The sequence below is a fragment of the Tamandua tetradactyla genome, chromosome 1, assembly GCF_023851605.1.
Source record: "Tamandua tetradactyla isolate mTamTet1 chromosome 1, mTamTet1.pri, whole genome shotgun sequence".
NCBI classification, from domain to species: domain Eukaryota; kingdom Metazoa; phylum Chordata; class Mammalia; order Pilosa; family Myrmecophagidae; genus Tamandua; species Tamandua tetradactyla.
In genome coordinates this window covers 92,614,896-92,636,787 of record NC_135327.1, presented here as the reverse complement: position 1 = coordinate 92,636,787, position 21,892 = coordinate 92,614,896, and the positions used below count along the sequence as shown (strand labels likewise).

Below are 21,892 nucleotides of genomic sequence, written 5' to 3'. Positions count from 1 at the left end.
TATTGGATGCGCTCCCCTGTTGTCCCACCCCCTTGCTCACGGTTCCTTCTGATTGGCGGGCGGGCGGGCACTACGCGGAGGCGGGGCTGGAGGACGTGAACGCCCGGGCTGCTGTGGGCAGGTGGAGTGAGCTCCTGCGGAAGGCTGTGTGCGCGCTGCGTTTTAGTGCGTCGGGATTGCGCTGGTGCGGTTCCATAGCTACGAATGTCTACGCTTTAAGAGCTGAAACATTCGGCTTGGCCACGGCCCGGACGGTTGCCCACAACTCGTCCCGGATCCCAATCCCGCGCTCCCAGCTTGGAGGAGCCTGTCGGGCCTGGCCTGTTCGCCCCGCCCGCTTACGCGCGCACTCCCGCCAGGTTCATCTCCTTTTGGTGCTTGCTAAGGCCGCTTCGCTCCTTGGACCAGCCCCTTGGCATGCAGATAGAAGTAAAGTTCCGGGGTTCATATCCTGACGCTGCTGCTATGGGCACATAACCTTGGGCACTTCTCGATTCCGTTTTCTCCTTTTAAAACGGAGGTCATAAGTTATGATCGGAAATACCCTTATAAGAAAATTCGTGTGAGAAAAAAAAATTTTATGTTAATAGGAGCAAAAACAGTGTAAAAGAAAAGATAATACAAGTATAAAGATAATGTTAAGTAAAAACCCTATGTTGTTAACTTTGAATTGAAAATAGGAATACTAACATGGCCTAGAAGCAATGACTGTACTTGGCGCCCAGAGTTTGATCTCTAAATACCACTCCCTCCTAAGAAGTATCAGGGCTCCTTGGAGAAATGGCTGATGCCAGGTCAGGAGCTGGGAACGAGTAAAAAGCACTTGGAGTATATTGTGCCAGAAAGTGAGGATGTACGCTAAGAAAGATGACGTTCTTTCTCCTTCTGGCCAAACTTTAGACAGTTTGGACATCGAAAAAGAACAAGTACTGCAATTGATTGAAGACATCAAGCATATAAATATCATTTTCCAAAAAGATGCAAACGTTAAAAAAAAATGATTATGATGATGAATACACAACTATGTGATAATATTGTGAGCCATTGATTATAACCATGTCAAGAATGTTTGTATGTTAAGAATATTTCAAGAATGTTGGTACGGAGTGGGCCATGGTGGCTCAGCAGGCAAAAATGCTTGCCTGCCATGCCAGAGGACCCGGGTTGGATTCCCGGTGCCTGCCCATGTAAAAAAAAGAATGTTGGTGCATCTGTTCCTTGTTTATAATAAAAATATGGATAAAAATAAATAAATAACCTGGGTACAAAGGTTAAAATAAATTGGGTAGATGGAAATACTGGTGGTCAGTGAGAGGGCAGGGTAAGGGGTACGGCATGTATGAGTTTTTTCTTTTTATTTCTTTTTCTGGAGTGATGAAGATGTTCTAAAACATGATCATGGTGATGAATACACAACTATGTGATGATGTGAGCCATTGATTGTACACCATGTATGAAATGTTTGTGTGTTAAGAATGCTTGTGTTTGTATGTTGTTGTTTTAACTTTTGTATGGAAAATATAACATATTGTATGCTGTTTTAGCAATAAAAAAATGCGTATAACATTATAGAGAAAAACACAATAAAATGTTTAAAGTGGGAAAAAAAAGTCATTCTCCAAAATTGAAAGCCAAATAATCAAGTGTTAAAAAACCTCATTTGCCACAATTGGTGATTACCATTACACTATTTGGAGAGTGATAATTTATGAAAATAAGCATTGATCCCACCTTTCTCCTAGCAGTTCTGCTCCAGGGAAACCAAAGAGCCCCAAGTGATGAGGAAGCAGCCCTCTTACAAAAATATGCCAGCTAAATAATTTAAAATGAATGATAGAATTAGAAAGTCACCATTTTGCAGCCCCTAATGAAATAATTGATTCATGCCAGATTATCAGTAGATCCTGAAACTATTTGGTTAAATGGTGATAGGGAACAGGATATTTACATGATGCCAAATTATCCTCCCAACAAACTGCTTGTGGATTATCAGGGAGTAATGCAACCGGACAGTGAAGAAGTCTGGTCCTAAGACCTTAACCCAGATCAATCTTGTCATCATTAAACATGAACTAACCTGACATGATGGGTCCCTGGATGATGCACTAGCATCATCTATGAATTATTATTTCCAAAAACCTTTAATCTCAGTATTATCAAGTCTTAAGTCTGTCTTCCTGTTCCAGGAACTACAAAGATAGAAGAATAAAACGACACCAAGAGGAAAGAAGAGGAAATCAGAGGATGGGACATCTGCAGAACAAATGGTCAATTTCTTAGGTAAGTCAAAAGTCATCAGAAAAAAAGACAGGGTTGGGGCGGCTATACTAGCATAAAATAAACTTAAGAGGGCAATAACTAAGTGCTGTTATCATGTTCTTAACCAAAAATAAACAGCTATAAAAGATATTTTACAGGCATTTGGGAAAAATTTGGAAATGAACTGGGGTGTTAGATTAATACTTTTTTTGTTAGGTGTGATAATGGTATCGTGCTTGTGTAGAAAATGTACTTTTTAGGAATGCATACTGATGATGTGTTTAGTGATGAAATAATGTCTATTTTTTTAATATTTCAGAAAAATAAAAATATGGAAAATGTTATCAGATAAACTGGATGATGTATATGGATATTCATTATATTATCCTATTTATTCTTCTCTGTAGTTTTGAACATTTTGTTGTTAAAAAGTAAAAAAAAGAAAAACGGTGATATAACATTTGGCATATAGTAAGCACTTAATAAACAATAACATTATTATTACATAATCTGTAAGTAGGACGGACCCTTCATTCCTCTTCTCATCCCCAAACTTCAAGGCAGAACTTGAAATATGTTCTTGGTCATTTGGGTAATGTTTCAGAGCATTTGGGTAATGCTTCAGAGCATTACCATTTAAAATGTGCTTCTGCATTTCAAATTGCTTTTAAATATTTAAAATGTATTCTTTAATTTAAAAAAATATTTGATTTCTTTTCTCTTCCTATGCTTCTCACTGATGGCTTAATTTAATGGTGATTGATTTTGTTCAGTACCATTTTGCAAAAATTTTCTGAAAGTTCAGCATTGATCTTTCCTCAAACATTGAATATCTTTCCTTACTCCAGTAAGCATTTATTTAGCTTCTCCATGTAGATTGCAGTGTACTGATCCCTGTTGACCAGCAATGGGAGGTAGGTAGCAAGATTAGTTTTTTTTTTAATCTCCAAATTTACCTACTGAGATTACAATTAGTTAACATCCATTATGCACTTATTAAATGCCAGATGTTGGTCTAAACTCATATATATTTTTCACTGAATCCTGAAAATAGCCCTATGCAAAAAGTACTAATATTATCTTCATTTTACAGTTGAGGAAACTGAGGTGCAATAGGTTAATTAACATGCTCCAGGCTGTAGTTAGCAATGACTGAAGCAGAGATTAACAGCTAAGCAATCTTACCGTAGAGCCTAGTTCTTCACTATTACTGGTTCCTAAATGTCTCACAATTTTAAAAATATGATGGTCTATGCATAACTGGTCATTAATAACCCACTTTCAAGTATAATCTCTATCTTATCTATAAGGATATGATGAATAATTATTATCATTTGACAATAAAGACAGTAAATGTATTGGTCAGATTTCTTCCAAATGCTATCTGTTAATCTAGTTGTCTTCCAAGTTTTTCAATTGTATGTGTCATCATCAAAAATTTTTGCGCATATACAAAAAAATATATTTATATCTATATATATTTCTATATATACACTTATATTCTAAGAGATCAGAAGCTATTGAGGTGTTTTAGGCAAATATATGATCTGAGTTACATTTCAACAGATTAAATCTGGATGCTGAGTGAAAAATTGATTCTAAGGGGGTAAAACAGTAGTGAAGAGACGAGTAAAAGAAGCTATTCAGAGGTTTTGACAAGAGAGCATTGTGACTTTGTACCAGGGTAATGGAAATGAGGCTGGAGAAAACAGGGCTGATTTGGAACACCTTTTTATGGTAGAGTAGATGACACTTGATGAGGGGTTAACTGTGTGTTTCCAAGCTTACCAAACAAGCTTCAAATTACAAAAAATTGTAATTTGTCTTGTTAATAGATTTTCCTTCTGGGTATAAGGAAGCACTGATCAGGGAACACAGGATTCTCATTTTCCTGCCAGTTCTAAGTTTTGTCCCTGAGAATTTGTACTTGAGTCTAAGAGGCCTGTCTAAGTTTTTGTGTCAGAACCTAGACTGTAGCTTGTAAAAATGCTTTAGCTCATCTTGGCTACATTTAGGGGAGTGGACTCAGGAGCTGGAGAAGATGATCCAAGTAACAGAAAATAAAGCTAAAGCAGAGAGGGAATAGGAAAATATATTTAAGTGCCTGGCTCTAGCTGTTACCGAGGTCCCATTGAATTTCTAACTTTAGGTTTCACAGAATGCTCTTCTCATAGCCTTATACTCCAAGTCATGCTGGTAATGAAATAAAAAATTCTTATTAAATTTAATCCAACAAAATTATTTTAGAGTGTGTTTTAAAGACTTCTAACTTCCGAAGTATTTTATTATGCCTGTATATTTAAAATAAATACATATTAGTCATCTAAAGTATGGAAACATCATCATCAATTATTTATGGTCCAAGATTATACAGGCAGTATGAAATAAATTACCTACAGCAATTACAAGGATATGGAGTAAGTTATGGAGAAAGAATTCTCTGTATTGCCATCTCTTGCTGTTCAAAAACTAAAATGAGTCAGTTATGTTTGACTCATCTCTCTTTTTCAAAGCCTACTGATAATCAGCCAATAAATTCTGTGATACTCCCTTTGTATCTGTCTTGGTATCTAGACCTCTTTGTTCTCACATTCCCCACCCTGTCCCTGCTGTCATCACATCACACCAGGATTACTGCAACAGCTCCCTAGATGGTTTCTCTGACTCTGCTTTTCTAAAGAGATGGTGGAAGTGGGGCAGGGGAGGACAAGGAGAGGGTGAGAATCACATGAGGATGATGTAGGGGTAAGTTTGGGAAATGAAGAGTAGTTCAGTTTCATAAAGAGCAAAAGGTTCATATTAGGAAATGCGAGACAAGACTGGAAGGGTTAGCACACTTTATGGGAAGGACATGCATTTTGTACTAAGAAATTTAGACTTCATTTGGTGGTCAATGGAGATCTTTGGTTTTTGAGCAGAGAAGGGCTCCCCTGCACCTTTGGAAAATCAACGCTGTGTCTGTGCAAGATAGCCTATGAGGGAGTAAAATGGGGAGTTGGCAGAGTGCTGGATACCAGTTTGTTGAATAGGCAAGGTCATAAAAGTCTGAGCTAGTTATGGAATGGACACAAAAGGATGAAAAGGAGTGAAGACATTTTTAAAATTTGCTTTCATTGTATCATTATCCTTTGTGTAAAAACCTGTAGAGGCAATTTATTGTTTATTACTTTGTCAACTTCAAGCTCTTGTGCAAGCCCTTTATTATCTGATTGCATTCTGTCTGACTAGTCTGATTTCTCACTATATGGCAAATCCTTTGGAGGTAGAGACTACACCTTAAATTGCTGTCTAGCAATAGTGCTTCCCACAGCAAAAATGGTTAATAAATATTTGCTCATTAATTGGACCAGAATCAAAATCTCCCATACCCTTCACGTAGGCTCCCAAATCCTTTCTTTTTTTTTTTTTTAAGGCTTTTTCCAACTTTCTTTGATTTACTAAGAGGCACTTGTCCTTTTAGCCCTGATTTAAGATTTAAAAGATTATGTTTAGGAAAAATGGAGCACACTGGGACGTGGAGACTGATGATTGCAGGTGGGAAATTTATGGAGACGCTATCTCATCAGAGGGGATTTGAAGAATAGACTTCATCTCAACTCTGGGAGGGTTGTACAGCATTATATACGCTGTGTTACATGGGGCGGGGAGGGGTTAGTATAGCTGGGTTATTTTATGATTCGTGAGGAATTAGGGTAAGGAGAAGTGGCATTTTTGGAGGTAGCATGGCTAGATTATGGGTGAGAGGTTTAAGGGCCAATAAGGAACCATTGGGTTTCTTTGATGTCCTTGGGAGGAATTGGTGGGTTGCGTTTCGGCACGTAGGCTATGGTTTGCTCAGTCAGTCACTTAGGCCGATGGATGGGGGTTGTTGTTATGGGGACATAAACCACAGCTGGTTAGCTAACACCAACTTTGCGAGGGGGAATCTCTAACATTCCTAACTCTTTGATACATACATACATATATACGTACATATATATATATATATATATACGATGAGGGAGATGAGTATTGAAGTATAAGGCGTTGGTCTGGGTGGGAGGGTAAAGGGTTTGGGTGTGATGTGTGGTTTTAGTGGGCGTGGGAAGTTGCAGAGTTAGCAACTCTTCATTGGTGGGGTTCAATATTTAAACACTGCTGTAGTTTTGGTGGCAAGGGAATTATCACAGGATGCAGAAGCTGGGTCAAAGGGTTATCGCAGGAATGCAGTCTGCAACTGCTGTGTGGAGACATATATTAATGGCTAGCTATATCATGAGAGTGGGGGGATGTTGAGGGTCCCGGGGAATTCTAACAGTTATACTAATGCTTTAGCATATGGAGTCTGAGTAAATTATATTATCTGTATTTGTATTTCTGATGCCAGAGAGCCCAGGGAGTTCTTGGTGAGACTGAGACTTCAACCAGGGGCTGATGCTGTTGAGGGTTCTTGACTCAGTCTTAGGAAAGAATTCAAGGACTAGTTAGTGTGTACAGCCAAAAAATTAACGCATAGGAATGTACACAATGGGAGGGGGTGAAAGCAGGTATTCTCCAAGGAAAGGGAAGTACTCTGAAATTGAAATCCCTGCATTATAAAGATTTGTAGGGGCCCCTCCCCTTTTGGTTATGCTAATGAGAGACTGACTAGCTGCACCTTTCAGTTGTTCTTTTCCTGTGTGGACCTGAGTCAGGGCTAGGTACCTGTGGGCCAAAAAGAATGTCTTGTTATGGGTCTTAGGGTCACTTCCCCTTCCCTCTTTCCCCAACTGCCTCATTTCTGTTCACATCTCCTTGTAGCTTTTGGTCTGTCATATAGCGGGGAAACATGACAGAACATATGAAATCAGAAATGTTCTGGGGAATAAAGAATACATAAAAATTCCAGTAGGCAACCATTTCTCAGATGTTTCACAGATAATTTGTATTCCTGTTTTGCAAGTAAGTGCAAAAAGTAGTTTCAATATAACTTATTATTTGGTGCCTACTAAATAGTCTTCTCTGATTTCTCTATTTCTGTATTAATATCCATATCTATATTTATACACTTTGGAAAAGTATATGCCAAACTGTTACATCAAGTGTTTACCTATGGGAAGGGAAATACAATTGGAGTTGGGGAGTGGGGAAACGAATTGAACAAAAGCTTTCATTTTTAAATTCTGCATTCTTTTGCAGGTTTTGAATTTTTGAGCATATATTCTTGTTTTACTTTTATTGTTTAAAATACGTATAACTTATAAATTTATTAAAATGAGGAAAAATGCATACATATGGAATTTTAGGTCAATATCTAGAGATCTAACCTCAGAAGGACAGAGGGTAAGGACTAAATAAATTACTCAAAGAGAAAATAGGTGGGACAAGTACATTTCCCAAGTAGATCTGCCTCCCAGCACATCAACCAGATAATAGACCAGATGAAGTTACCATCAGTCTATGGAAGAATACAGTCTCATTCTAAGAAACCTGCAGTTGCAGTATCTCACCAGGTCTCAGTATGTTCCCTCTTTGCCTTTTAAAATGTCAGTGCATGCAAGAACCAGAATATTTGCCCAGACTAGAGAAGTTTAGGAGAAGGCCATGCATATGTTCTAGGAAAATGACCTGCTATATATCCCACTGCCAACTTTAATAGTCACTTCCTGAAGGTCCTGCCAATACAAAAATTCAGGAAGCATCTCTTTGCCATTTATCACAGCTACATCAAATTGATATGTGCTAATCCCAAGATTTTGTACTGTTAATGTTAAAGTCTGACAAACTGCATCATAGTTAATATATTCATTTTCTCAGTTTATATGTTTGTGTTATTTGCAACACCTTTAGTTCAGATGAAAATGAACTGTAAAAGAAAATTTTACTGCATGTATCAACTACCAATAATAGCAGTAGTATAAATAATGAATCTTAAACTAGAATGTAGGTTTAGTTAAATAAAAATCCCAGTATTTCCCTTGGTGTATCAGTTAGGGTTCTCTAGAGAAACAGAATCAACAGGGAACACTTGCAAATATAAAATTTATAAAAGTGTCTCATGTGACTGTGGGAACGCAGAGTCCAAAATCCGTAGGGCAGGCTGTGAAGCCGACGATTCCAATGGACAGTCTGGACACACTCCACAGGAGAGGTTTGTCAACTGAAGCAGAAAGAGCCTGTCTCTTCTGATCCTCCTTAAAAGGCTTCCATTGATCAGATTAAGCATCACTCATTGCAGAAGACACTCCCCTTTTGCTGATTACAAATGGAATCAGGCGGGCCGCGGTGGCTCAGCGGGCAAAGTGCTTGCCTGCCATGCCGGAGGACCTCGGTTCGATTCCTGGCCCCAGCCCATGTAAAAAACAAACAAACAAACAAAATACAATAAAACAAGAAAATGTTTAAAGATGTTTCCCTTTCTTCCTTCCTTCCATCCTTCCTTCCTTCTCTCTGTCTTTCCTTCCCTTCCTCCCTCTCTCTTAATAAAAAAAAAAAAAAAAAATGGAATCAGCTGTGGATGCAGCTGACATGATCATGATTTAATTCTATGAAATGTCCTCATCGCAACAGACAGGCCAGCACTTGCCCAACCAGACAAACAGGTACCACCACTTGGCCAAGTTGACACATGAACCTGACCAGGACACTTGGTTAGAGTCTTTATTCTTTTTTTTTCTAGAAAGAAATTTGAACTCAGTAAATTCTTAAAATCATGTATAATAATTAGATGAGAGCCAAGAGTTTTCCTCATGTTCCCATAAGAAGAATGGCTTTGGAATGAGGCCCAGTTTAAGTATTAAGAAACATTTATTGAAAGCTAAAACCTATGCTTGAGTTCTCTGCTTAATTAATATGTTTAGATTTCATGTTTTCAGCATAGTCAACAGTATTTAATCAATAATTAACTCTTCTCAGAGACATATACTCAGATGAAGTACTATAATGAACTGTGTTTCAGAATCTTTCTAGAGTAGCTGATCTAGCACTGGTGTCAACTTTTTTTTCCTTCAGTATTCTCTACTTTCACATGAATACAACACATCCCAATAATACAGTTCCCAAAAGGCACCTCTACTTATTATCTTTATTAAATTCTTATTGGTTGAGAAAACAATAGAGATTCTATCTAGCTGAGTATCAGAGATTCAAATAGCTGACTAAAAATGAAGTTATTTATGGGAGGAATAGGTACATTTTGTGTGTAAAGAGGAAATTTGCTTCAGTAAATCGTTCTCTGAGCTTCCTGAGAGTAGCACACTTTATATTTATCTTTTTCAAATTCTTCAAAACCTGTGTCTAAGCTAGCTACGTCATATGAAGTATTTCATTTACTTTGGGATGCCACAAAATTGTAGTGGCAAACGTTTTTCCAGGACCCAGAAATTCCACTCCTAGGCGTATACCCCAAAGGATTGAAAATACATACTCAAACAAATACTTGCACAAAAATGTTCATAGCAGCACTATTCACAATAGCCCAAAGAAGACTACCCAAACAGCCATCAATGGATGAAATGATAAACAAATTGTGGTATATGCATACAATGAAATATGGTTCAGCCATAAAAAGGAACGAAGTACTGACACAAGCCACAATGTGGTTGAACCTTGAAAACATGCAAGTGAAAGAAGCCAGACACCAAAGATCACACCTTGTATGATTCCAATTATATAAAATGCCCAGAATACGGAAATCCGTAGAAATAGAAAGCGGATAGGTAGTTGCCAGGGGCTGGGAGGAGGGAGACTGTGGGAAATGATTGCTTAATGTGTGTTGGGTTTTGTTTTGGGATGAGGAAAATGTTTTGGAACTAAATAGAGATAATGGTTGCACAGTATAGTGAATGAACTAAATGCCACTGAAGTGTTCACTTTAAAATGGTTAATTTTATATTATATGAATTTCACCTAAAGAAAAAAAAATCTTTATTGCCAAGGGCTTATGATTAGTAGTTGTGAGAGGTCCCTGTGGGATGCTGGTAGCTAACATGGACAGCAAGTTATTTTGTTGTGATGTGGAGATGAATTGTTTAAAAGATTTGATATTCCTTCCTGAGAGGTCTTTCCCCGTCCCATATACAGTGCACTCATGGAATTCAGACCCTTACCACATTGAAAGAGACATTGTGAACACCTTTGCCCACAGTGTTGCCTCAGTGGATGGTTGTTGGAAGGGAAAATCTATCATTACTAATATGCTGTTCCTTCCCTGTAAGCTCCCTTGAAGTTTCCTACTTACAGTGTCCTCTGCACCACAAAAATTTGGGATGTTCAAAATAATAATTATGCTTCAACAGCAATATTTCCCAAAGTATGATCTGTGGAACATCGGTCCCACTGTTTGGTCCTCAAAACTGGCTTCTAATTTTTTTTTCCATAAAAATGAGCTGTAAAACACTATATTCTATATTTTCTCTTGGAGATTCCCATTGTCCATTACCATATGAATGAATCTGAGAATGCTTGTAGTAAAGATACTTATTGTACTTTATTTAGTCCTGAGTTTCCCAAACCTCTTTGATCATAGAACCCTTTGGTATGAAAAGCTTATTATTGAGAGTATGGGAAATGCTGCTCTGTGTGGATATTGATTGGTATAGGATGACTGTACAGTTCTTTAAGAATCACATTAAACAGAATCCTAATTTATCCAGAAAATTGAATAAAAGCAATTGTTTGTGAGACAGCTGGGCAGGAAAGAATTCTAAATTCTGGTTTTGACACTAGTTGGCTAAGTGGCTAGTAACATTTTATTATTAAAGGATTGACTCAGAAATGTTGCATAGCTTTACTGGTTAAATAGCTGATATACGGTTTAAAACTCCACAGCTATGTATAAAAATACCCACCAACCTCTCTTAAGTACAAATAAGGTTGCAACTTTGTGAAAACAAGAATTTGATTATAAGGCTGAGCAAAAACATGAAAGAATTAAAAATTCTTGATTAAACTGGGAAAATATTTGGTTCCTTGCTTTTTCTATTGCCCATCTTTCTTATTTCATCCCTTCTTGTTTCCTTTAAGATTATCAAAGTAGCTTACAGGCTTAATAGAACAGGTTAGACAAGGTACTTAATTAGCATTACTAATAGTGGCAGATCTTGTTAGACCAGTATCTTCTTTTTTTTATTCCTTTCATATTTTGTGGTTTTTGCTTATAAACAGTATGTACTTGGATTCCCCTACTCCCATTTGACAATCTCTGCCTTTCAACTGTAGCATTTTGTCCACTTACATTTATCATAATTATTGATATGTTTAGAATTCTTTCTATGATCTTTGTGGTGTGTATGTCTATAATTAGCGCAGTTGTAGGCTTACAGAAAAATTATGCAGAAAGTACAGAGTTCCCATAAACCTCCCTCTTATACACACAATTTTCCCGATTAACATTTTGCATTAGTGTGGTACCTTTGGTTGTGTGTGTTTTAAATGTTGTTATTCTCCTTTCTTGACTTATTTTGGAATGAGTCTTTTTGTACCATATTTTGCTCTATTACCATTTGGAAGATATACTCTCAATTTCTCTTCTCTGAGTGATTACTCTTAAAATTTTAAATTGCATACTCAAGGTCTAAAATTATTCCGTATCTTTACTTTTCTCCTGAATAATACCTTAGCTAACTTTGAGGTTTGATTGCTACCACATCTTATATATTTTTTTCCTATTTTAGTTCTATTCAAAACATTCAGCTTAGACATTACTTCACAGTTCTATGAGTCAATATTTGTTTAGTTTTACTCACATGTTCACAATTTCATTCCTCATCATTCTTTCTTCCATTTTAGTTTTTCCTTCTAGAACCATTTTTCTTATTTATGAGAAATACAACTTTTAGATGTTCCTTTTGGAAAGGTACTTAGTTAGCATTACTAATAGTGGCAGATCTTGTTAGGCCAGTAGCTTAAACTTTTAATTTTTAGTTTTCTGAAGGTATTTAAATTTCAGTACATTCTTGGAAGAAAATGCTTGAGGTTACACATTAAAATGTTTTAGTAAATGTCAGTATTGATCCATGTTCCTTGCTGCAGATAAGAGTTATTTCTAAATTCCAATTTGAAGGAGTTTGTTAGTTTACCAAATTCTACTCCCTGATGTAATGTGATTTTCTATGCTATCATGCAATTAAGAATTTTCTCAGTATATTTAATCACTGATGAACTGATAATAACAAATTACATTTGGCCAATATTTAATCACTGACGAATTGATAATGACAAATTAGATCACTGTATTTGGCCATTCCAAGTCCTTGGTTTAGTGGATACAATATCTGATTGTCCACTGAACTCTTTCAAGTTAAGAAAATAAGAGCAAACATTGGTATGTCATGCAACAGGGTTGTGTTTTCTGGTTTCTTAGTCATGTATCAGGGAGAAAGTTTAGAGGTAACAAGAAGAATGAGTTTATGTAAGAATATTTTCTATGTGCTTTAGAAATTACAAAAAAATTACACAGTTCTCTCAGGAAGAAACCTAGAACATACCCTATTTTTTCTTTAATTAGTTTCATCCATTCTCTGTCAAAAATAATCACTTTTGTAGAGCTGTTTTGCATTTGACTCAGCCAACTTAAAAGTAAATATAAACTCAAGAGACTTGAAATCTAGCAAAATATCGATAAATGTTTATATTAGCAAGTAAAGATTAGACTGAAGTGACAAAGGAATCCTGCTAGAAATAAGACCTGTGAGTAGTTTTGAACTATCTGCAAAAACCTTTCTTATTTTCTTTTTTGGTAAACTCCAATTCATCCTTTCAGAACCAACCAAATATTACCTTCTTTGTCAAACCTTGCATAATTTCCAAGTAGCTATGGTCTTATATAGTATTTGATAGATTCCTATACTGTTATAATAAAACAATTTTATTTAAATTATTTGTTTACATGTCTCCTTCCCTTATTAGACTATGATGCCCATGGTAGGCAAGAGTTCATCTAACAAATACTGAGTGCTTATTATGTGTGGGACAGTTTTCTACTACTTTTAAGACCATACTTTTATGGTGGTAGTAAGATAACGAGGTAAAAAAAATGTTTTTATTCCCAACATTTAGTACATGCTTTTCCCATTATTGACTCAGTAAGGGGTTGCTAAATAATTAAATAACTGAGTGAGTGAGTGAATGAAGGAATGAAACCTATTGTGTAAAGTTCCCCAATTTGCAAACAGAATCAACGTATAGAGGAAGTTAATCTCCCAAGAGGAGCAGGATTTGTTATTCTACAAAGAATTCCTAACGAGTCTGTAGGGTTTAGAGAAACCAGGGCTATAAATAGGTGGTGTAACTTTAAGAGGGATAATCCTGGCTTGTCCATTTTTATGTGCTGGAGCTCCACCTAGTTCTGAGATAAAGACAGATGACTGGCCAAATCAGGAGAATTCCTGTAACTGCCTGCTAACAGAGGGCAGTGAGGGAGAGTGCAAGCTGTGAGGGAGAGTGTGAGCTGTGAGGGAATTGGACCAAAGATGAAACAATAATGCAAGCAAGAGACATTTGTAAGACTGTGAGTTTTCTTCTTACTGCAGTATTCCTGTTGCAGAATACATAAAGCTTGTTGATTTGTCTAACACTTCCCTCTGAGATGCTATGCCCTTTCATAAATAATGTGTTCAACTGTATATAGTTATTGCAAATCATTTTTGACAGCAGGGAGTACTTTTCCAAAATGAGCCTGAGCCACCCGTGGCCCTGAACTCACTCATCAGCAGTTTGCCCACACAGGCAGTCTCTGGGGCTAGCTCAGACAGGCTGCCTTGCCTCTGAATTTCACACTTGAGACCAAGGTTCATTATGTGGAGTCTGATCTAGTTCCAATAGCAACTGTGATTTCTGGGTTGGGTTTGGCATAAAAGAAGGTAGTCTCAAAAGAAAACCATCAAGCTTGTTTGTGTTCCTAGTCAAATCCCTTCTTTTTTCTACATGGTGATTCCAATCCTTTGCTGATCTCAAGTTTTCTTCCCCATCTTCCTCACTGTCAGCAGATAATTTAATTTTCCAGAAAAATAGAGACCATTAGGCGTTGTTCTACCTTCTCTCCTTTCCATACCACGTATGCCTTTATCTGTTATTCTCTGATTTCTGTCTCAGAGAGAGTGTATAAGTTACCTATTGCAATGTAACAAGTTATCCCAATATTTAGCAGCTTAAAATAGCAAAATATATTTTTATTTATTTATTTATTTATTTATATTAATTAATGGAAAAAAAGAAATTAACCCAACATTTAGAAATCATACCATTCTATATATGCAATCAGTAATTCTTAACATCATCACATAGATGCATGATCATCATTTCTTAGTACATTTGCATCGGTATAGAAGAACTAGCAACACAATAGAAAAAGATATAGAATGTTAATATAGAGAAAAAAATAAAAGTAATAATAATAGTAAAAACAAAAAAAAAACAAAAAAAACCAACCAGACAGACAAAAACAAACAAAAAACAACAACAACAACAACAACAACAAAAAAAACCTATAGCTCAGATGCAGCTTCATTCAGTGTTTTAACATGATTACTTTACAATTAGGTATTATTGTGCTGTCCATTTTAGAGTTTTTGTATCTAGTCCTGCTGCACAGTCTGTATCCCTTCAGCTCCAATTACCCATTATCTTACCCTGTTTCTAACTCCTGCTGGACTCTGTTACCAATGACATATTCCAAGTTTATTCTCGAATGTCGGTTCACATCAGTGGGACCATACAGTATTTGTCTTTTAGTTTTTGGCTAGACTCACTCAGCATAATGTTCTCTAGGTCCATCCATGTTATTACATGCTTCATAAGTTTATCCTGTCTTAAAGCTGCATAATATTCCATCGTATGTATATACCACATTTTGTTTAGCCACTCTTCTGTTGATGGACATTTTGGCTGTTTCCATCTCTTTGCAATTGCAAATAACGCTGCTATAAACATTGGTGTGCAAATGTCCGTTTGTGTCTTTGCCCTTAAGTCCTTTGAGTAGATACCTAGCAATGGTATTGCTGGGTCGTATGGCAATTCTATATTCAGCTTTTTGAGGAACCGCCAAACTGCCTTCCACAGTGGTTGCACCATTTGACATTCCCACCAACAGTGGATAAGTGTGGCTCTTTCTCCGCATCCTCTCCAGCACTTGTCATTTTCTGTTTTGTTGATAATGGCCATTCGGGTGGGTGTGAGATGATATCTCATTGTGGTTTTGATTTGCATTTCTCTAATGGCCAGGGACATTGAGCATCTCTTCATGTGCCTTTTGGCCATTTGTATTTCCTCTTCTGATAGGTGTCTGTTCAAGTCTTTTTCCCATTTTGTAATTGGGTTGGCTGTCTTTTTGTTGTTGAGTTGAACAATGTCTTTATAAATTCTGGATACTAGACCTTTATCTGATATGTCATTTCCAAATATTGTCTCCCATTGTGTAGGCTGTCTTTCTACTTTCTTGATGAAGTTCTTTGATGCACAAAAGTGTTTAATTTTGAGGAACTCCCATTTATTTATTTCCTTCTTCAGTGCTCTTGCTTTAGGTTTAAGGTCCCTAAGACTGCCTCCAATTGTAAGTTTCATTAGATATCTCCCTACATTTTCCTCTAACTGTTTTATGGTCTTAGACTTAATGTTTAGATCTTTGATCCATTTTGAGTTAACTTTTGTATAGGGTGTGAGATATGGGTCTTCTTTCATTCTTTTGCATATGGATATCCAGTTCTCTAGGCACCATTTATTGAAGAGACTGTTCTGTCCCAGGTGGATAAGTGTGTTCTGTCCCAGGTGGATAGGCACTCCGCCTATTATTGATTTCCAACTTCATTCCTTTATGATCCGAGAAAGTGTTGTGTATGATTTCAATCTTTTTAAATTTGTTAAGACTTGCTTTGTGACCCAGCATATGGTCTATCTTTGAGAATGATCCATGAGCACTTGAGAAAAAGGTGTATCCTGCTGTTGTGGGATGTAATGTCCTATAAATGTCTGTTAAGTCTAGCTCATTTATAGTAATATTCAGATTCTCTATTTCTTTATTGATCCTCTGTCTAGATGTTCTGTCCATTGATGAGAGTGGGGAATTGAAGTCTCCAAGTACTATGGTAGATGTGTCTATTTCCCTTTTCAGTAATTGCAGTGTATTCCTCACGTATTTTGGGCATTCTGATTCGGTGTGTAAATATTTATGATTGCTATGTCTTCTTGTTTAATTGTTCCTTTGATTAGTAGAGAGTATCCTTCTTTGTCTCTTTGAACTGTTTTACATTTGAAGTCTAATTTGTTGGATATTAGTATAGCCACTCCCGCTCTTTTCTGGTTGTTATTTGCATGAAATATCTTTTCCCAACCTTTCACTTTCAACCTATGTTTATCTTTGGGTCTAAGATGTGTTTCCTGTAGACAGCATATAGAAGGATCCTGTTTTTTAATCCATTCTGCCAGTCTATGTCTTTTGATTGGGGAATTCAGTCCATTAACATTTAGTGTTATTACTGTTTGGATAATATTTTCCTCTAGCATTTTGCCTTTTGTATTATATATGGCATATCTGACTTTCCTTCTTTCTACACTCTTCTCCATACCTCTCTCTTCTGTCTTTTCGTATCTGACTCTAGTGCTCCCTTTAGTATTTCTTGCAGAACTGGTCTCTTGGTCACAAATTCTCTCAGTGACTTTTTGTCTGAGAATGTTTTAATTTCTCCCTCATTTTTGAAGGACAATTTTGCTGGATATAGGAGTCTTGGTTGGCAGTTTTTCTCTTTTAGTAATTTAAATATATCATCCCACTGTCTTCTAGCTTCCATGGTTTCTGCTGAGAAATCTACACATAGTCTTATTGGGTTTCCCTTGTATGTGATAGATTGTTTTTCTCTTGCTGCTTTCAAGATCCTCTCTTTCTCTTTGACCTCTGACATTCTAACTAGTAAGTGTCTTGGAGAACGCCTATTTGGGTCTAATCTCTTTGGGGTGCGCTGCACTTCTTGGATCTGTAATTTTAGGTCTTTTATAAAAGTTGGGAAATTTTCAGTGATAATTTCTTCCATTAGTTTTTCTCCTCCTTTTCCCTTCTCTTCTCCTTCTGGGACACCCACAACATGTATATTTGTGCGGTTCATATTGTCCTTGAGTTCCCTGATACCCTGTTCAAATTTTTCCATTCTTTTCCAGATAGTTTCTGTTTCTTTTTGGAATTCAGATGTTCCATCCTCCAAATCACTAATTCTATCTACTGTCTCTTTAAATCTATCATTGTAGGTATCCATTGTTTTTTCCATCTTTTCTACTTGTCCTTCACTTCCATAAGTTCTGTGATTTGTTTTTTCAGTTTTTCTATTTCTTCTTTTTGTTCAGCCCATGTCTTCTTCATGTCCTCCCTCAATTTATCAATTTCGTTTTTGAAGAGGTTTTCCATTTCTGTTCGTATATTCAGCATTAGTTGTCTCAGCTCCTGTATCTCATTTGAACTATTGGTTTGTTCCTTTGACTGGGCCATATTTTCAATTTTCTGAGCGTGATCCGTTATCTTCTGCTGGCGTCTGGGCATTTAGTCAGATTTCCCTGGGTGTTGGACCCAACAGGTTGAAAAATTTTTCTGTGAAATCTCTGGGTTCTGTTTTTCTTATCCTGCCCAGTAGGTGGCGCTCGTGGCACACATTTGTCTGCGGGTCCCACCAGTAACAGGTGCTGTGGGTCCTTTAACTTTGGAAAACTCTCGCCATGGGGGAGGTTCGCCGGCCGAAGTGGCTTGGAAGAGTGCCAGCCGGCCCGGGGGTCCAAACGTGGGGAGGGTCGCCGGCCGCCGCAGCCCGTGAGAGTGCCCCTCCGAATTTCCTATTCGGCCCGGGGCTCCAAGCGTGGCGGGAGGGTGCCAGCCGCCGCGGCCCGGGAGAGTGCACCATTCCCAGCCGGACCGGGGAGTCACGTGTTTGGAAGGGACACCCCCGGTCACCGTTCTCCGCGGCCTGGGGATTTCTGATCCAATTCTCTCAGTTGGTTCGGGGGGCCGCGCGTGGTGGGGGCTCCAGCCGCCGTGGCTTGAGGGGACTGCCTGCCCAGTTCTGCCAGCTGGTCCGGGAAGGAGGAGGGGAGGGACTCCGACCGCTTGCCGCCCCACCCGGGGAAGCCCGTGCCCCTCGGCGATCTCACCGGAGTCGGTTCTCCCAGCCAGTCAGCCGTTCCAGGATGGGGTACGCTGTCTTTTTTATCTCTGTCGTGGCTCCGGGAGCTGTTCTGTATCGTTTCTACTCCCCTAGTAGCTGTTCTGGAGGAGGAAAGGTGAGGATGGCAAGGCTGTCGAGGACGGTGGCGGAGGAGCCGGTGAAGGCGGAAGGGGGCACGGTGGTGGTTGGAGAGCTGCTGGTGTAGGAGGAGAAAGGGAAGGATAAGATGGCGGATGGAGCGCCGCTGGAGCAGAAGGGGAAAGAGAAGGGCAAGATGGTGGTGGGAGCGCCGCTGGCGGAGAAAGAGGAAGAGGAGGGCTAGATGGCAGCGGGAGCACCGGCAGAGAAGGGGGAAGAGGAGGGCTACATGATGGTGGAAGCGTCGCCGGCGGAGAAAGAGGAAGAGTTATATTTTTATTTTGTCTCAGTTTCTCTAGTCAGGAATTTGGAAGTAGCTTAGCTAGGTGGTTCTGGCTCAGAGTCTTTTGTGAGGTTGCAGTCAAGATACCAGTTGTGGCTGCAGATGTTTGAAACCTGGACTAGGGCTAGAAGATCAACTTCCAAGATGAAGGGCTTTCAGCAGGAGGACTCAGTTCCTCACCGCAGGGTATCTCCATAGGGCTGTTTGAATGTTCTCATGAAATTTGAGCTGGCACCCCTATGACTGATAAGAGAGACAGAGAGAGAGAGAGGGAGGGAGAGAGAGAGAGAGAAAGAAAGAAGGGGTGGAGGGGATATGGAAGAAGATGCAATAGTTCTTATAAACTTTCATAAGGTGCACATTATCACTTTTACTACATTCTGTTAGAGGCACATCACTAAGCACACAGTAGGAGGGGAATTAGGCTTCATCTTTTGAAAGAAGGAGTATTGGAGAAGATTAGAATCACCAGAGAAGGAACACTCTCCCTTTACTTTTCTCCACCTGTGAGCTTGAGCCCTCCTTTTTCACCTGGACTTGGCTAATCAACTGTGCCCTCTCAGTAATAGATCTCATTCATTGAATATTTAATATGTCTTGGCCACTTTGCCAAGCACTTTATGCAGATAATTTCACTTAATACAAACAATAAGTGTAAGAGATAGGGATAAGATTATCCCACTTTCACAAATGAAGAGACCAAGGGCTCATAAGGTTTAAGTGTGATGTTCTGTGTTATATAATAGGTAGAAGGTTACTATTCGAACTTGATCTTGACTGACTCCATAGCTTGTGCCCCTCCTCTGTTAATTTATTCTACATCACCTCATATGCACCTTTAGTCTCTACTACTCCACCAGCTGCTTCTCCTTTGTCATCAAATAAGTTCAACTCTTCCTCATTCAAAAAGTACCTTCCTTTAGGGGGTGCAAGGATAGTTCAGTGGTAGAATTCCCACCTATGATGCGGGAGACCCAGGTTCAATTCCTGGTCTATGTACTTCCCCAAAACACAAACAAACAAAAAAACAAGCAAACAGAAACTCAACAAATGGTGCTGTAATAACATGATACTCATATGGAAAAATAATGAAATGTGACCCTGTGTTCTAGTTTGCTAGCTGCTGGAAAGCAACACACCAGAGACAGACTGGCTTTTAATAAAAGGGGATTTATTTTGTTAATTCTTCAGAGGAAAGGCAGCTAACTTTCAACTGAGGTTCTTTCTTACGTGGTAAGGTACAGGGTGATCTCTGCTAGCCTTCTCTCCAGGCCTCTGGGTTCCAACAACTTTCCCTGGGGTGACTTCCTTCTGCATCTCCAAAGGCCTGGGCTGAGCTGCGAGTGCTGAGATGAGGAATGCTGAGCTGCTTAGGCTGTGCAACATTGCGCTCTCTCATTTAAACACTAGCCGATTAAGTCAAACATCATTCATTGCAGCAGGCACACCTCCTAGCCAACTGCAGATGTAATGAGCAACAGATGATGAGGTTCACGTACCATTGGCTCATGTCCACAGCAACAGAACTAGGTGCCTTCACCTGGACAAGTTGACAATTGAATCTATCACATGTCCACCCCTTGTCAACTTGGCAACTACATGCATCACCTTAAACAATATTAAGGTGCAAAAAATTCTCTTCTGGCTGTGCACCTGTGAATATCAAAACAAGTTGTCTGGTGTCAATATGCAAAGAAGGATATTCACAGGATACAGATTTTCATTTCCATAGGGAGTAACTGGAAGGAACACAGATGTAAAACCTGCACGGTAAGTACCATGGGATTTCAAAGTCTGAAAGTTGTTTATCCTTCACCTTTAGAAAGTGGCAGTCCCACCCTTTCCAAGGGCCTATGCAGTGGTCCGCCTCTTTCCAAATCAACCTCAGGGAACATTGAGGAGACCACCTTTTTCTTGGCTCCACGCTCTCCAGGCATCAGGGCCCCCCCTGGGCTCTTTGCCATTTCCGGGGCACATGTTCAACCCCTCCATGTGGTGGCAGCCAGGCTCTCCCCAGTCCCCAAGGAGCGTGCTATACCTTTTCCAAGGCCTCAGTTCTTCCTCTGAAGAACTAACAAAATAAATCCCCTTTTATTAAAAGCTAATCTGTCTCTGGTGTGTTGCATTCCGGCAGCTAGCAAACTAGAACACCCTGTCAAACAGCATACCAAAAAAAGTATATATATATAAAAAAATTACCTTGCTTTAAATCCTGTCTCTTCTCAAAATTCATCACATCTTCCCATCACTGCAAACTTCTGGAAATAACGGTCTGCATAACATCCTTACTTCCATTCCTCCCATTTGCCTGAACTTCCAGCGATCTAGTTCTGTATTTACTGATATAGTGAAATGAATTTCCTTAAGTAGGATCACCAATGACATCCTAACTTCCAGATCCAATGCTTTATTTTCAGCCCACATTCTTGTATATATTATCAATTCTTAGACACACGATCTTCAATATTCTTGATATCAGATTGTCTTAGACTCAATGACACTTTAGGTTTGATAAAATAAAGTGTTTGGCTTCTCTTTATCATTTTATATCATGATTCAGTTCCTTCTCCAGGGAAGTCTCCTCATAATGGATGTCCTTGTGGACCGGTTTTTCTTCTTCCTCTCTGATAGTTCTACTCAGCCTTTTTTAACGAGTCCTGCTCCTCATGCAACCCTCAGATGGGTGTAGATGGTTTGGTAGTGATTAATCTTTTTTGTCTTGTGCACTCTTGGGTAATATAGTACAAAATATTCCATACTACTAATTTCTGCTGCAGCCTCCATCTTTCTTTTTAATTAATTGTGAAGGCATCTTCTCCTGAGGGCCCTACAGGTACCACAAACTCTGCAAGTTCCAAACATTAATTCTCTTACAGACTAATCTCTCTGCTTTTATTCTGTATCTTGGACATTCCCATCATCATTGCCAAAGAATATCTCAGAGACATTTGGTTTAGTTTAAAGCACAGCTGACATTTGAGAAATATGTCATTAATCACCAAAGGGGGAAGGCAGAGTTTACCAAGGAAAAAAATCTCAGTCAGTGGAACTATGAAGCTTTCTGTTTTGTCCTTGGGTAGTTGACTGGCTGAAAATGATCAAGGGATCACTTGTA

General features: G+C 38.6%; 1 long non-coding RNA gene and 1 other non-coding gene across 3 annotated transcripts in view; both read left to right on the top strand.

Moving 5' to 3' along the window:
- Positions 1-82: 82 nt before the first annotated feature.
- Positions 83-21,892, top strand: part of LOC143650154 (uncharacterized) — a 57,859-nt gene continuing 36,049 nt past the window's right edge. Inside the window, exons 1-2 of one of the 2 annotated variants that reach the window (XR_013159400.1) lie at positions 83-184; positions 2,187-2,280. This is a non-coding gene — a long non-coding RNA (uncharacterized LOC143650154). Of the gene's footprint in view, positions 185-228; positions 430-2,186; positions 2,281-21,892 lie in introns of those variants that run through there. The other variant, XR_013159401.1, reaches the window with a different exon arrangement.
- On the top strand, positions 19,706-19,776 carry TRNAH-AUG (transfer RNA histidin (anticodon AUG)). Its single transcript has one exon. It is a non-coding gene; the product is annotated as a tRNA-His (tRNA).